At 41.6% G+C, this 17,268-nt stretch overlaps 2 long non-coding RNA genes across 3 annotated transcripts in view; one reads left to right on the top strand and one right to left on the bottom strand.

The window, feature by feature from the left end:
* LOC147754289 (uncharacterized) overlaps positions 1-17,268 on the top strand; it is a 119,243-nt gene that overhangs the window by 18,544 nt on the left and 83,431 nt on the right. The window lies entirely within an intron of this gene.
* Positions 7,397-16,217, bottom strand: LOC147754290 (uncharacterized). 2 transcript variants are annotated; one of them, XR_015316797.1, is made up of 3 exons: positions 15,820-16,217; positions 7,984-8,200; positions 7,397-7,541 (listed from the first exon to the last, which is right to left on the bottom strand). It is a non-coding gene; the product is annotated as an uncharacterized LOC147754290 (long non-coding RNA). The 2 variants fall into 2 exon arrangements; XR_015316796.1 differs by lacking the exon at positions 15,820-16,217 and having other exon boundaries at positions 7,984-8,313.

Below are 17,268 nucleotides of genomic sequence, written 5' to 3' on the forward strand. Positions count from 1 at the left end.
TATTTGATTGATGTGGATCGTTTGATGTACTAATTCTGTTTCTAGAACTTCAGCTAAGCCTAAGGATTTTTGATGATTTAATATGAATTTGATATTTTCGTATTTCTCTCAGAAAAGATTATACAAACATTTTGCTCTACTAAAAATGTTTGTCATATCAGCCGTTTCATTTATATTTTGTCAAACTTTTCTTAAAATTTACCAGAAAGTCAGAAACCGTTCCATATTTTCGCGTTCCATTTTTGCTACACAGTGGAAACAGGCGCCACCTTCGATCTTCTGTCCTTTCTAAGCCGAAATATTTACCCTGTACATAAAACGTTAGTCAAAATTTTCAGCCTTCAAATGGTTTTTTGCTTCAATTCACTCTTTTCGATGAGGGGACATGTATTAAATTTTAATTTAGATCGTCGAAAGTTTTCAACTAAAAAGGTTCGGTTGCTATTTTGTTAAGAAAGAAATTCTTCGATCGATGAAAAACCCATACGTAAACATAGCCTACCTCAGCCCCTACAATTTTTTCATGAAATTGCATGAGAGATCATCACAAAAAACACGCTTAGTAAACAAAAAACACCGCACTGTCGAACACACAGACATCAGATCAATGCTAGTAAATAAATTAGGATTAAATTACCATCACGCCCCCTACAATAAAAATCCTTAACCTTCGGAAAAACGATCGAATAATATGAAGTGCGAGAGTTCCCACTGCATCCATTATGAATCATTATTTGACTGTTTATTCAATCGAAAATAAGACAATAAAAGTAATCCATGAATGCTCATATCATAAAACTGTTCCCGAACGAATTGACCAAAAAAAAAATTAATTTCCTCATATTTAGACCACGCTCTGAAGGAAAGAGCTCTGTTTTATCGTTATTTTTAGATACTAACATTGTTTGCATATAGTTTTAAATCTTAACATTCGTCCGATGATTTGCACTGATTTACGTACAAGATAATGTTAGATCCGACATACGCGTACACTGATTTTTAGAGGTGATAATTAGTTTACTACCGGACAATTACCATATAGGACCATACAATAATCATCATCATCATCATGTCGATGATTCAACATAGGACAACGTTCCCGCCTTGATTGCACCTGCCATGCATCTGGTTACCTAGTTGGAAAATCGCTGACAACGTTATCAGCGCAAATAAGTACTTGCCAAACAAATGTAGTTATATATTTAGCAAGAAAGACTAAGGGGCAGGTCTTACCTGGCCCATAATATTGTGCAGTGTTAACGGCGATTTCGTTCCGCCGAGACTAACGTTAAGGTTCGTTTTCTGCCAGTCCGGAGCTTCGTTGAATGCATTAATGAATGGCAGGGGAACCGGCAGATGCCTACGGATCAATTAGTAGCGGTAAGCTCCGGATTCTTTGCCTCACCGGACGCACTGTGTCCTATTACCTGTGAAACCGGAATTCTAGTCGCGTTGCCTGTTTCGTTTGCAGTTTGAATAATGAAAGCTCGAGACACTCTTTTATCTTCAGGACTTTTCTTTTTGGCTGCAATCGCTTCGAGTTCTTACTTCCCCCTCTGGTAGCCCACATAAACTTCACAGGTTTCACTAATCCTGTTCTAGGCGATTTTATTCTGGAGGAAATACTCTTTCTGTTTTACTTGACCAAGGCCTTGTTTTTCACACTTATCCTCGCAGTCTCGAAACCTGCATAGGCACGATTGGAAGTCCCTACCGCGCGTAATGATCTGTGTCATATAAAAATAATTTTTTTCGTTTTATCGATTTGAGATCAGGTTACATAGTTTGGTTCCCAGATTTCAGGCCACTCCGCTTGTCAAGCGTGCGCGATACCGTTTACGCTCAGCTTTCTCAGAGCTTTTGAGGCCACTACTCTATAGTTGCTTCGTCTTTTCTACCTTTAAGCCCTACGGGTTTTTTGGCCAAAACAGAAATTGCTGATCTACTGATTGTCCCATATGCTTAGGAAGTTCGCGGCAGCCCTTTTTTGTGCTCTACTAAAAAGCTTTTTACTTTCTTTGATGCCTGTAGGCTATTCAAACCAACCCTGTGAAGAACGCTGTGAATGCAAAGGTCGACATTAAAAACCTTGATTTGCCCGCCTGCCTTAGCACATATTTAGTCAAAATCTTTACTACAGCATTTGCCGTTTTACTAGTTCTCACCGTAGCCGTCATAACACAGAGCGACCCGCTAAATTCCTTGTGCTGGTGTATGCTCAGATATCTAGCAGCCTTTATTATCCTAATCTGTCTGCCCATTAGATGTAGATTGATTTCTCGCACACGTTTTTTTCTTGCGAACACAATGCCCCTGTTTTTCTCCGAGGCAAACTTCAATCCACTTTGCGTAATCCATTCCGAGATTGCACTCACTGCCTGTATCCCTAATGGCCAAATTGTCTGCATATAACACCTCTGTGACCTTTTCTCCGCTCAAAAGATCTCGCAGTCTGAAACCATCATCGTTAGTAATGCTCCATAGCAGTGGGCTTTATATAAAGCCTTGGGGCATCCCTGCCATTAATGGGAGTACGATCCCTTCATTCGTTACCTTCATGTCTTTTATCTTTCAGGCAACTGCATACCACACACACCAAGTATAACGATATAGCTCTCCTAGCCATCGTTTTAAATATAACCTTTTACGGAAAATTGTGAGAGGCAATCTTGACATCTAATAATACAGCCATGAATAGTTTTTGAGTCTTGAGCGTCGAGCAATGTGTGAGTGGATGAGCCTTGACTACTAGTCTGAGTATAATCGTCTGACCTAAGCCGCTCTTGCTTGAACCTTCCCAGTGGCTACAATATCCACGAAAACCATGCGGGAAGATTTACTTTAGATTCAGGGGCAAGCTCCTACTAGTTCAATCTCCAAACCGTCTGGAGGACCTCGGCCCACGCTCTTCAACGAATGATCGCAGCCTGTCTTCGATGATTACCTCGAAATCTCTGGCCAGGGAGCTTATCAGGTAAACCGGCCTAAATCGTTGTTGCCTATTGAAATAAGTGTTACTTCTTCATGTTTCCAGACGGCCAGAAGCGAATTTTCACATATTGCGGCCACTACTTTCAGAAATTTTTTGAGGAGAACCTCGACTATCTATAACGTTGGCACTTTTTCTTGCTTGATCCGCTCTGCTGCTCAGAGAATTTCGGCTACCATGATCGCTAGTGTCTCGTTCGGTGGGTCCGTTGCTGCTTATCTGGATTCGAATGCTGTTTGTAGGAACTTCTCGTGTTGTGGAAATAGTTTTTCCAGTATTTTTTCTGTTTATGCCTGCAATTGTCTATGCAGTTGTGTTCTGTCTGGCTTGAAGTCTCTCTTTATTTCACCCTGTCATCTTGTTTTTTTTTATGAAACCTCTGCGAGATTTGCGGGAAAGTCCTTCCAAAAACGTTTTTGCTCTCGCTTGTGACGCATTTAAGCACCGTACTATGTTGTCGGTATGGGATGAGCAGGTTCGCTATTTTCCCCGTGACGCTTTTAACCCTCTCTATTGGCCTGCTGGTAACTCTTGCTGGTAATCGCACGTTTTTGCGATTTAGAAGATCTACAAGCGCTTGGATTGTAGTCGCTTCTTCGTCTTCGGGCGGTTGATCAGTCCGCTTTCCAACTTGCATGCCAAGTTCAGAATCCGCCGTAAATCCTCAGTACTGTCAGGGATGTCGTTTTCTCGGATTACTACATAGAGCATCTTCCAGTGTTGCCATGTTCCATAGTTTGCACTGATTGGACTTTGCAGCAAAATGTGCCTGTAGCATTCACAGATTCAAAATAGAGATTTGTTAGGTATTCCTTGTCGTCATCCCTATCAGCTTCTTGCTGTAGATGGTGGAATCTACGTGGGATTCCTGCCGTGCCGATGAGATGTTGGCTTCACACTTTTAATCATTTCGTGTATGGATTATTAGAAGCGATTCGATCTAATATTACTTCTCTCTTTTGTTAAATTATCTAGATTGTATGTGCACTTCTTTGGCGTGTAGTTCGATGTAGTATAGCCGGAATATACCCTTTCCATCCCTTTTAGTTCTCCTCACGTAAATCGCTTGCTCTACACTTATACCTGTGCTGCAAAGAAGCCGTCTATTTTAGTCCAAGCGTTTTTGCGCATGCCTGCAGCCTTATCCGATTCACCATTTATTCGTCCTGTGTTCGGCTTGCTTATAAGAGCAAGCAATGCTTCCCTCCTATTTAATAGCTTGTCCATCGTAGCATGTGCAGGTGGATAGCGATTACAGTTGATCTATAATGCCTTAATTGCAACCACTGGCAAAGGTTCATGCTTCGATGATTTGGGCCTCCGTCAGGTAATATACGCTTAATCTAGTCCAATTTTTTACGTCCTTTGTGTGCTTCTCCGTTATCTCACGGTGGTTTCTGTTGCGGACAGCTTTCTCCTTTTTTTTTTTTCTCTGTGTGTCTTGCCTCGAACAATTTTCGTCAGCACTACAACATAAACTTTTTAAACGTTGGGCAGGTCACCGAGTTCACGGGGTGACCGTCCTCCTTTACAGACAAAATCAGACATTTTTTTTAAGCAATTTCTGGAAGTGTGTTTGACTAGTCCATAAGACTGCCGCCTTCCCATCTTCTCGCTTTTGCATTTTTTGGCAAAGTGGCTCAACCTCTGGCACATGAAGTACGTAAGCTGCGATTTTTTAGTGTCATTCGCTACTGTAGGAGAAACTTATCTTCAGTATATTGGGAAAGAATGGCCATATATCGCAATCCATAATTTTCTTCGTGCGAGGTATTCCGTGCGTATCCCGATGTCTTTGGGTAGGGCCAGTTTCGATTTCTTTTCGATCTGGCACCGCACTCCGTAATACCACGGCAAAGGAAACTATCGAGACCTCTTGTATACCAATCAGTGTACCTGCCTGTATGAGGTCTGCAAATGTCTTGTCTTCACCTGCGACAGTTCCAGCTTCTTTTATGACAGGATGCCCTGCCATGATTTTTTTAACAATGCCTATTTTTACTTCTACTTTTCTGGTCTTGCATAATGTCTAATATTATTAAGATTGTCCTCGAAGATCGAAACCTCCTTGACCTTAACCGCACTAAAAATCTGCTTGGTGTTGTCTATGTTCGTCTTTTTATCTCTTACGCGAGGTTTGTTGGGTTTATGAGGAGTTCTTAAGTCTATCCTTGCAGCCAACTCTACGTTACATTCGTTCCTTCTGTACTACTGGCTCGTCTATTTAAGGGACTTCTCAATCCCCGGCGGAAGCCCACACCTTCTTGTTCACGAGTGATGCGCTCTTCTGAATTACCAACCAAGGGGTTGTAGGCAATCGATGGGACTTTCGTCTGGTCAGACCATCCCAACGGTGAGCATTTTAATGAACGTCCATGAGCCTGAAAAAGTGCTTTCCCTCAAGATTGTGACGTCTACGACAACCATTTGATTGATGCTTCAGAGTACCACCATGCCGCCCAGCAGAAGTCCCTTGACTGCTAGGGCAGCGACGAACTTTGCAGCTAGTTGCTCAACTAGAGCACCGTCTCTAGTCGTACCCTGGGTAACAGTCATTGCAGGTGCTTTTCGTGCACTCAGAATACTTTTTCGTCTAAAAGTAGATCGTTTAAGCACAACCTCAGAACATTCTTTAGAAAGGAGAGCTAAGTCGTCAAGCATCTGCACCCTTCGGATCCCGTCTTCGATTTTATTAGCAGTTTCAACCACTCTAATTGCCGCTACGTTTTTTTCCTTAACATGTCTGTTGCATTTCATGAAAAATATACTCTGTTTTGTTGCTTCAGACTCCTGTCTTAACAGAGCTTGTCTCTTCTTGGAGCAGCTGTAGCCACCTTTGTCTCATTGTTTTCCAGCTAGAGGAAACTGGATTGTTGTCTGAGTGCCTCGACCTGCGCTCTAAGCATGTTTTACGGTTGAAGCTCGTTTTCTTATAGATTGGTCAGCGTCTCCCCGTAGGACCTGCCTCTTTTCTTGTCCTCTTTAAAGAGCTATTGATTATTTCGAGTGTTGCTTATGCTGAAGTCTGCACGGTCCTATATAGTTCTCGAAGCTTATTTAACTGGGTCCCGAACTTTTTTCAAAGCCTCGTCATAATCGGCGGATCAGTGGCTAGATCCGTCAAGATGTCTACTCTACTTCCCTTGATCGGCTTTTTTGCTGGTATTTTTATTTTCTTTTTTTTGTGATTACATCGCTTACGACTGCCTCATTTATAGATGTCCTAACTCCCTCTGCAACAAATGTCCTGCTTTGTTCTCCCTTTCTGGCATTCAGTGTTTCCTCTGTTTCATTACCAGCACCAGAGACCTTGAGATACTTTCCGTCTCCTTAAAAAAGTCGTTTCTTTCTATCCCGTAGCCATAGAGGCTCTTTCAACTTTCGGAGCCGCGAGTAAAATGTTAAGCGCTGAATCAAAGCAGTTTTATGCTCGGAGCCTATTGTCAAAATCTGGGGCTATTGTTTTTTACAGTTAGCTGCTAACTTTAAAACTGTATCCGACCCTCGCTCAGTTTTCCTCAACTAAAGGAAGAGCTTAAGAGATCAGTTTGCCAACCCTGCGAACACAAACAAGACTACGTTACCCGTACAAGCTAGACAATCTCGACAACCCCGTTCGAATTGAATCCTAATTTTTGGTCAAGTCCCAAATCTCGGAAATTAAGCGTTGAAATCCTTACTAAAGATACTCAAATAGAATACAAAAATTGGGATCTATATAAACTTTTTCATTTTTTTATTATTATCTCTAAGTCCTGCGGAAGACTTCCTATTTTGCATAGAGGATCAGCCGAGAAATCAGTAGGAAATGGGGAAAAGGATTTACTCTATTTCGGTTAATTACTGCAGTGCCTCCTGGTGATGTTTACGCAGATACGCTCGTTTTGCTTACGTTTGGGTGTTGAGTGGGCTAATTGATCAGCAGCTGTCCTCGCGCCGTTCCGATCGCGCCGCTGCAAACATCCTGGTGCGAAAGTGTAAAACTATACATAGTGATTTGCACTCTAGCCGTCAGCCTGGACAGACGTGAAAAAAAAGGTCCGTTTCGTCGACAGGCAGGCAGGCAGGCAGGCAGGCAGAAGATCACGCATAGCTCACCTCCAAAGTCGCAATTATTCAGTATTCCGAGAAAGGAGACGGCCGTTCATCAGTAAAACCGTCAATTCTGTATGTTTATTGATGTTGAGAACGTTTTCGAGGTAACGAAACAAGCTGCGCGTCGAAGACAGTAAATAAGGAAACTCAGGAGCCTTGGTCAAAATGCTTTGATCTGCGAAGTAAGGTAACTAAAATAGTCAAGAATTGCCCGGGCGGACTATCCGGCTAACGAGATAGAAATATAAGGGTATTGGACCTTCCAGGAATTCTGTGTAAAGTATTAGTTACAACGCACGCCTCAAAGGCGAAGTAAGGTATCCATTTGATATTTATTTTTACCAGGGTGTGGTAATACAAATAGACTTGATAATGTTTAAATTACTAATTTCCATTTTAATTCTAGCAAAATTATCTTGCTCATGCAGCCATTCGGATATGTGACGAAGTCGTAGCACTGCAAACAACAGTACAAACTTAAATTATTATTGCAATTGTTATAATCGTCATAAATCTAGATAAAGTAACAATTATTATTAATTTCCATAGTGTTCAAATTGGATACGTAAAAATTGATTTAAATTCAAATAATGGCTGCCACCTACGCTACAGGCGTACTTACTAGGGCTGTGTTTCAATTCATAAACACACTTATCAAAAAAAATGAAACAGTACATTATAAAGGAGCAAGAAATACGCAACTATTATAGAAACAAATTTCATACGCAGCTTAGAAATGAAATTTTCAATTACAAAATCCAGTTACTGTGGAAGAGTCTCATTGAGGTAATAGTCGTCAACCCCCATAAGTTCAGCTGCCCGTGGCAAACGTTCAACTGTTCCATGATGTATACTTTAAAGCTGGACAAATGGGATTATATTAAAACGGACATAAATACCTTATTTGACCGTCCAATGTAACAATACTGCCTGCGCCGTTTGTGCGGAAAAAGATCCGTACGTTGCTATCATCTGCGTTTCTCGTTTTCCACTTCCAGCCATCTTTATCGTGTTTAGCCCACAGCTCGTGCCGGAATCGCTGTCACCTCTGTTCGACGTGTCAGCTAGCTTCCCTAGTCGTTTATAGCAACGCCGTATTTACGTGCACTGCAAATACTTAATAGCAAGACAATAGCAACGATTCAACTTTCCACCACGCAGACGGTCAACGAAAGAGCTGAAAGAAATAGAGAGAATAAAAAAGACAGAACCAGCTCGCCACACCTGGTTCCGACATCAAAAGTCGCGACAGTAACCGCCTTCTCCCCGCACGGCCATTCCCCCCTCTACCCCTTCTCATTCGTGCGAACTCTGTTGAAGAAGGGAAAGAGTAGGAAAAGAATAAACAGAGAAAGAGCACTAGCGGTAGCAAGTAAACAATGGCGGCGTTAAAGAAAAACTTAAACTCGACACATTGTGTCGTGCTACCCATCCAATAACAGTAAGGGCCGAACCAGCAAGAACACCCGGGGCCACTATTGTGGGATGGTGGTAACTGTAGTATAACTAGCAGAAGCTCTCGACCGACTTGCCACTATCTTCAGTTGGCGCGATGAGTCTTCCAGGCATCGTTCGATCCCTTCAGGCTGCCTGCCCTCAGCCTATTTCTCCACTGACGTTTTCCGATAAATTCTGGCGTTTCAACCACGCGAACTCGGCCAGGTTGTCTAGGTGACCGGGTAAGAGCAGCGCTCTTGATCTCCATAGCTGTTATGACCTATCCATGCTACGGCTGGTTTCGACATGTCGAGCAAGACCGGCTAATCTAAGCTGGTCCTGAATTGCAAGGACTTGGTTCCCGTCGATTGAGAAGCTTGACGTATGCTCCCGAAACTCGCTTAAATCGCGCGCGATGGGATTGCAGCATAAGGTGGATGGTCGTACAGCAGAGATTGGGTGGGGTAACACACGAGAAAATCAAAGTATTATAATTTTTAAAGATTTTGGCTTTTATAAGGCATACGAAAAGAAGATGACAAGGAATCCTAGAAACTAGTCGTACTGAAGCAGTATAAGGAACAGAAACAAGGTGAGAAGAGCTAAAGGAAATACAACAACGAACGACATATCATTTCGTGTCAATCGGGACGCCACTAGAAATAAAATATCTCTCACGCTGTTGATAATTCTGACATCTGTTATTTAAAAAGAAGAAAGCAGAGGTCAGACTACATTTATCCTAAAAAACTGGCCAGATATTGAAATTAGGTTGAATAACGCTGGCTTGAAACAAATGCATCTCAAAGGTTTGCATCTGTCATGCGACGCACAGATGACATTCTGAACTAGCCTATACAGAAAAAAGCAACAAGCTTCATTCCTGAGCCAAATTTTATTCATTTGCTTCACCTACGGATTTTTTTTAGCAAGTAGTTATCCTTAAATGCGGTCCTACCTGCATCAAACACCAAAATAGAATCTAAACACTTCTCGTACAGGTGATTCGAACAATTGAAGTGAAGACCGAGGATAGCATGCGTTCGTCTGATGAAGCTATGCCTATGTATGTGTCAGTTTATGTAACTGCCCTCTGTAATTTCCTATGACAAAGCCTGCAACGAGTCTTCGTTAAGCCGACTTGGGTGGGGTGGCTGGGTAAGACACGAAGGCCTGCTGCTTCTCTACATAGAGACATGAGAGAAGTACGGAAGCCCGGCACCGGAATTGCACATTAGTGGTTGTTCCCCATGCTGCGGGGCCGCTCTTTCACCTAATGAGTGCAACGTTATGCCGCCAGAGGCACTATTCACGACCCGCGAGTAATGCACATCCATACAGAACGAGTAGGAGGCGAGTGATGAGATACGACACGAGAACAGGACGACAAGCAGTAATGGGTAACTTTGCCAGCAGGGAAGAGGCTACCGGGTGTCGTACGAAACGAACGTCGTAGCCGGAGTGACAGCTTCTCAGATCATTGAGCGCGGTGGCTATAATGACCCAAATGATGGGTCGAATATTGCACTAGGTGAATCAACTCGACTACAGCGATACTCACTCAGAGGCGTGAGGATCATTAACTTCAATGCAAGTAGCATAAATCCTACTATTGGATAAACATAGCTAACACAGCAAGTTTATAATGTATCTTACAATTCGGCTGGTTTACATTGTCAGAGTTTCTACCAATTTGCTGCCTGCAACTGTTTACGATAATAGCTTTTCTTTTCAGTTGGTAGTATTGTAAGTAAGCTTGTGAGCTCTATATTGCATACGATATAGTTGCGATATAGCGCGATAGTTGCAAGTATAGTTGTAATACAAACGTGCCAAATTAGCAACTATCGGATCTCGGATCCGTTCCACAACTGAGAGCGGATGATTTTCTTCACACCATTTAAGCTATTAATATTAGCACGCCGCAAAGTCACGCTTAACCAATGTTCGCTATTGCTATACTTATTATATGCTCGAAATTATCTTTATCCATGTTATGTCCTTGACGGCGGCAATGGTACTAAACGAATTGCCTATGCCAAAGTATAAGAGGCAGCTAAATCTAACGAAACGAAGAACGACTTTTTTTTATAGATGTTTTTGGTAAATGAGTATAAGCTAGGGCTCGCCATATTTGTAAACCTTCTGTGATACAGCTCCCCTTGACAGGGCCCTTCAACGTTCCACAGCAGATCATTTAATACGCAATAAAGCAGTTTATTCAATTGATGATTTTCGTTACTCGATACTCTCCTTTCCGCCGGCCAAGAGCTCTAAGATAGTTCAGCCTGGGGGGCTGATGCTATTGCTTGTTGGAGTTCGGCAAACGGTGGTCTTCTCGCTTTCTTCGTTCTCTTCTTCTTTGGCTCGTTCGTTGCATAGGAAGTGTCAGCAGGCTAGAGCACGAAAAGTAGCAGACACTGTTTCGTTCACCGGACTGTTGAACAACTGCTCTTTTCCGGCATACCGGCCCTTTCTGGCCTGTTTAGGACAAAGCGGCGCTAAGATAGGCTGAAGCAGTTTAAGGCGAGTGCTCGCTTGATGGCCCGGAAGAGTGAACTGGCACTAACGGGTCGAGCCGAAGCGCGAGAAATGAGGAGCAGGCTTGCGCGAGTGAATAAGTCCCACTCACCTCACTAAAGGAAAGGCTTGAACCTGTGAGTGGATTACGTGCCTCAGTAGTTCCGCCGCCAGGCCACTCTGAAACCAGGTTCATCGGCAGTTCATGTGGAGGCCTCTTTTCTGCAACCTTAACAGGAGCTGGAGTCACTTTATCTAAGAATAGACCATTGGATGTCGTAGATTCTGTTTGCACGAACTTTTACAGCCACGGCTACTTTACAGTGTCTGGGCAGTTTAAAGCTGCACGGCAAACCAGCGAATGGAAAGACTGGTGCAGAGAATTTTCGATCGACATTGCATCGATGCAGCTGTTACCTGTTGGTTCAATGAGCCATTACATTACGGCATCACACCACTTACGGCGTTGATCGGAATAGGCTCTTCCCTGCATGTGTTTAGCCATGTTCTCCTCGATCGCACTTAGCGGACGCATAGAAGCTAAATATATAAAGCAACAGAATAATTACTAGAACCGGACGGAAAGTGATGATAATAAATGATACACTCTCATATTGAGGTTTTCTGGGATCGACGAGATAAGACGATTGAGTCTGGCCGTGTTTAGGTGTGATTGACGATGTTCTGTCTGAAAAACATTATTTAGAAAAGAAGTAGCTGTTTATTTAAGGACCGATTAAACCTATGCGTGACCTTGCCTAGTAGTTGGAATCGACGAGTTGAAAAATGAACTAATAGCAAAGCTGGTCAACTAATCATAGTGTCGCACATTATTAAACATGATTTTAAAAATAATGAACACGAGTTCAATGAAGGCTGTATATTACATAGTTTATAGTACATAAAATTCAAATGGCTTTTCGTCTATAGGCTTACCGGTCTGCAGTATCTTAGGATAAGTCACACAAAATAAGAGCTCGCCGCTACACCGTTGTGAATCACAAAGGTGTGATAGGAACGAAAAAGGCCAACTATCCTGGTTAGATCAGGTCAGTCAAGGATTGCCTATGTCTGAAGTTCACTTGACAGAAAAATCTTGCCTTGGTAGCTTTTTTTATTGAAGCTTTTAACAATCTAGTTTGCCTTATTCACAAAATTTACATAGTGTCAACGCTGGCTTAATAAATTCCGCATATTACAGAACTCCTAGCTAAACTATTGCAGGGCTATAATTTAATGTCAAACCTATGTTAAGCCCGTTAGTAGAATTCGTATTTTTCTAAGATGTGCTCAAACATAAAAACCTATACGTAACGAGGTTGGAGGTGATAACCCAACATGGCCCACAAACTTTTCATATAGACAAACAACTCAAAGAGTAACACATTTCAATGCTGGTTGCAAGTTCGTTAAATCGTCCGGTACTTTCATACTCATTTACTTGCATATTCACAGGTATGTGTATAATACACAGAACGGCTGAAGGCGTATCGATGAATGAAAGCTGATTTGGTTCTCCTCTCAACTGCCGACACTACGAAGAAACGAGAACGTTTCCCCAACCACAAATGTTCTAGTTTTTCCGAATATATTTATAAAAAAACTAGGCATTGGAAAACTGGGAAGAAAGCAAACTCAGGACTGTGCTGCCATTCGTGTTTCCTATACAAGCAGTAATAGCAGCAGAGGTGACGGTAGCAGGTTGCGCAATGTGGTCCTTGCGTGCGCACGGATCTCCAGGGGGTAAGCCGCGTCTCTTATCCTGCGGATTTCCGCTAGACCTTTTACTGATCCTTGCCTATCCGCTCCTTCTTGCGCAAGGAGCGGAAGCTATCCATAGAAAATAATCCGCTGTGCCAAAAGACATACTAGCATCTCACAGCTGCGTGCTGCATGGAGTGGATCTCCAGTGCATGTCCACTGACTGGTTGGCCAATGGCAGGGGCCTACTTACAGCTGGAAGCTGCCCCATTTCTCGCCACACAGTACATACTATCGGTACCAGCAGTTACACTGCGGATTATACTCCCCCCACCCCCCACCCCTCCAACACGTGACACAGGGTGCAGTGCTATGGGGTCTGAGCGTTTTCCCATCGGCCAGTTCTGCATCGGTAAGGAAATCAATTATTGGTTTGTTTTCTTCATAACTATAGCAGCGAACATCTCATAGCTAGCTAATGTAACTACTTACTCCCTCGAGCCTCAAGCGCCTCTCGAAGATTGCAGATGAGCTAACTAAAAGCTTCAAGTTTTGAGTCGGAGACTGCCGTTAGACAGTACTACAGATGGCCTGGGCTGTGCTACAGAGGGCTAGCGATAACGCAACTAGTCGAATACAGGTCATGTGTTTTACACTACAAAAAATACGGGATTAAGTGAGAATGATAGGTTGTTGGTCAGCCCATGTTCTCGCTATATGGGTGGCCCTCATTTCCAGTCGCAGACAACGGTTTATAGCGACTGTTCGCTTGATGGTACTGACAGAAAGCAATGTGGTGATGCAGGTGAAGACTACGGAAAAACGGAAGAAAGAAGAAAAGAGGTGGGTGGATATCCAAGTGAACGCTGATTTTTCCGCAGTAATAGCAGTTGCAATAGCGAGAGGTCATATCTAAATACTTTTCCAGAGACCTATAGGTCCCCTGCTGATATTAGTATGAATAGAATACGCATTTCTTCTTCTCTTTCTTTCTATATATTTATGTTCCTTGGTATCTACTATGTTACGGCCCTGAGCGTCACAAGCATAGCAGCTACTGCTGCAGGTGTCACACCCCCTCCATGTCACGCCGTAATGTCAACGAATTTTCGCTCAGTGATGCTTACATACGGCACATAAAGCCGAGTGTAGATGGCGTTGCTGTGCTAGCTTTTTACTTATTTTTCTGTATTTACAAATGAAATAACGACTCTGCGTGGAGGCTGGCGTTGACGCCAAAGGCGGCCAGCCGAAGTGTAGGCAAGTGACGTAGAGGTATCGAGTTGCGACTCATTCGGTAGAGGCTGACTGCGAGGTAGATGAAGGAAAATGAATAACTGTGAAGACAAATTAATGTACCATAGGAATTTCATCTTGCAAAGAAAAACAACGATTAACCCCGTTAGTGAATGTATATAACTGACGAAATAGAGCGGAATTTCTAGCATTAACTTAGATAACGAATTGATATTGTTTGCTCGGTAGGAATAGTAAGCGGTTGAGAAAACTTAAGCAAAGTCAAGAATAGTCATCTTTAAAAAAATAGATAATATAAAACAATACATATAGTAAGAATGCAACCAATTTCACAATAAACAAAAATTGAACAGATCATAAAGCGTAAGTATCAAATCTGGATTCATATCGATGAGCTTCACTCTAGCAAAGCTCTGCGAATTTGTATATTTGTATCCGAAAAAAAAAATTGTACCAAGAAATAAAAACTAGACTAATAACGATGCTATGGAACAAAATCCACTCAAACGTTAAGTATATCCCAAGCTCCTCTTGAATGTAGTTCGTTTAATTTATTACAATCTATAATTTCCTCTAACTTGTAACTCATTTTATGCAATTTTTACTTAGGTGAGACCCAATCAATGAGACCCCAACCAATTAAACAATAAGATTTGTTTATTGATTCTAATCAATACGCTAGTGCTGATGACGTTTTGCTCTCATGCTCAATAGTTTCACAAAAGGCCGAAGGAAAAATTCATGGTAACGCTGCACGTAATAGATCATAGCTCTCCCTTTGGTAAAAGCTTAATTTGGCATAATAGAATAAACCATCCTCTTACACACAGTAGATATAGGAACGATTATATATCTTCGCATACCTAAAAAAAAAAAACACGTTATATTTAATATTCTACGTATAATAAATTACAGCTATAGCTGATACGAAGACAATTCTACACAAATCGTATAGAAATAAGGTAGTAAAACGAGTTTTTATTCTATTGTTCAATTGTTGTTGGCCAATAATTATCGATAAAAATAAACTCCTTTAGCTCTTCTGATAAAGGGGGTATGTATTCGTTTATATATACTTAAGGCCGAGGTTATTTCAGTTAACCACCACCATGTTGATACAATATAAAATTGTTAATATTCTGAACTAAATAAGCCTATTTGTGCTTAACACGCTATCGACTCGACGTGGGCCTTTGGCACATAAATTGTCGTCAGTTTTATTCAATAATTGATGTACGAAAATTCACCCATAAGTACGTTCTCACACGTTTCAATTAGAGCAGAACGTGTATTTGTTATTAGGAAAGCTTTTTGTCTATTATGGCCTGCTATAGCACTGCGTATACAGACATTACGGCGATCCATGCAATATAACCTTTGAATATTGTGCTGCTATGGCCACCATCTTCTTAATAATTGAGTACCTAATACTAGACTGTGCCTATCTATAAACCCCTTAAAGTGGCTACAGCTTAGGAAATAACCATACTCCTGTATCTATACAAATATAGGATAAATAGTATAGGTAAAGCCTGGCTTTAGTCTATAAAGCTGTATAAACGTTGCCTTTTTCTACTGTTCCTTTCAACAATACGTGGAGATGCGGAGTGTCACTAAGGCCGGCTAAGGAAAATCACTTATACAGATATTATAAACACAATTGAACAGACCTACGGCATAGCAGCAAAAACCCAAATTAAAATGTTTTGAAAACTGGCTTATATATACAGCAAAACATTTTTAGTAGAATTATGGTCCATAAAATCTACGTGTAAAGAAAACTCTAAAATAGTCGCCATCTGTACGTAACGTTGACTTACGTTCCACATTATCGCTAATCACCCTTCCTCGCACGTCTTAGTGACTGCAGTTGTTCATTGTATGTGTGTATGATGTAAGCCCGATCCAAAGTTGTCTTCTGAGGAATATTTTGAGTCCTCAAAAAGGCAGAAAGCATTTTCTGCCTAATATCTAATACGTTCTTGAAGAGACGTATTGCATAAGCTATAGTCGGGCTATAGTTGAATCGTCCACGGTACAAAATGGCGAACGGAAAGGGGGAGACGGCCTGGATTTGAGCACTGCGCCGGCAATCATTTATTGACGGCTGTTTCGAAGAGCAGAAATGTATACAGTGTACTGCTCCAACGTGTAAATAAATGCCCAGTATCATGAGTGCTCACACGCGGATATCGTTCTATCTACTTAAGGCGTGATAACTTCGGGCTAGCTTTTGGCCGATAAATCGGCGGGAACCGTCTTATATTCGGTATTCGGTGAAAGAAGGTGTGGGTGAGGATTATTAGTTGTATGTATGTTAAGCCAATTGGGGTCCAGATACAGTTTGGAGCAGACGATCTTGTCATGGCTCCTTTAAAGCCAAATGCGATACGTTAACACGTGCGTATAGATAGGCTCCATCATCAAATATATAACAACATCGGCTACTATTATCGATTGTTTTATCAATCAATTATTATAATTAACTGTTAATGTTTCACTATGACAACGATTGGTCTAAAGAGAGCATCGTGCACACGTATTTTGTAAACTAGATAGTTGTAAATATTCACGTCATTAATGTAGCATGTGGACACGTCATAACTGACGCCATGTCTACTAGAATAATCGTATGTGCTTAATGTTACTTATATATAATTTTTATGGTATGACAATATTATCTTTTGTATCTGATCTAACAGCACATCGAGTTGTCTTATGTAAAAGCGTCTGTGGTACGTTTGATTGACGCTATACACATGTGCCAGCGTGTGGATAGTTTGATTTTAGTACTTTGCGTTTTATGCAGATTCTTAGCAAGCAAGTATAAGACGATCTCTTAATGAGCATCCTTAGCCAACCAGAGAGCTGAACACTGCTAAGCCCTATGCTATTGTACTAATAGCGTCATATTAAATTCAATGGTACTCATTGTCGCTCGCAATCTATTGTGACTCTACGTGCCCATCGTATCATGCCTAGCTCAAATACTGAAAATAGATTGAAACGAATTGGAATTGCGAAACTAAGCAATGTTAGCCTACGCTTTGTTTCAAGCCCATACAGCCTCCTTCTCCTTTAGCTACTGCCTTGTATGGATAACTATTTCAACCTTTTTGGAAAAGTAACATTCAAATGACGCGAAGAGGAATGAAAAACGTGATCGATGATGCCAGTGCGTCATGTCAGACGAAATCTCTTTTTTTTCTAACCCCGCATTTTACAGCCGAATTGAAATGTGTAACGGAGTACGTGAATTAAGCAAAGAT

Source organism: Varroa destructor, unplaced genomic scaffold (assembly GCF_002443255.2).
Source record: "Varroa destructor unplaced genomic scaffold, Vdes_3.0 BEIS01000007.1, whole genome shotgun sequence".
NCBI lineage: Eukaryota > Metazoa > Arthropoda > Arachnida > Mesostigmata > Varroidae > Varroa > Varroa destructor.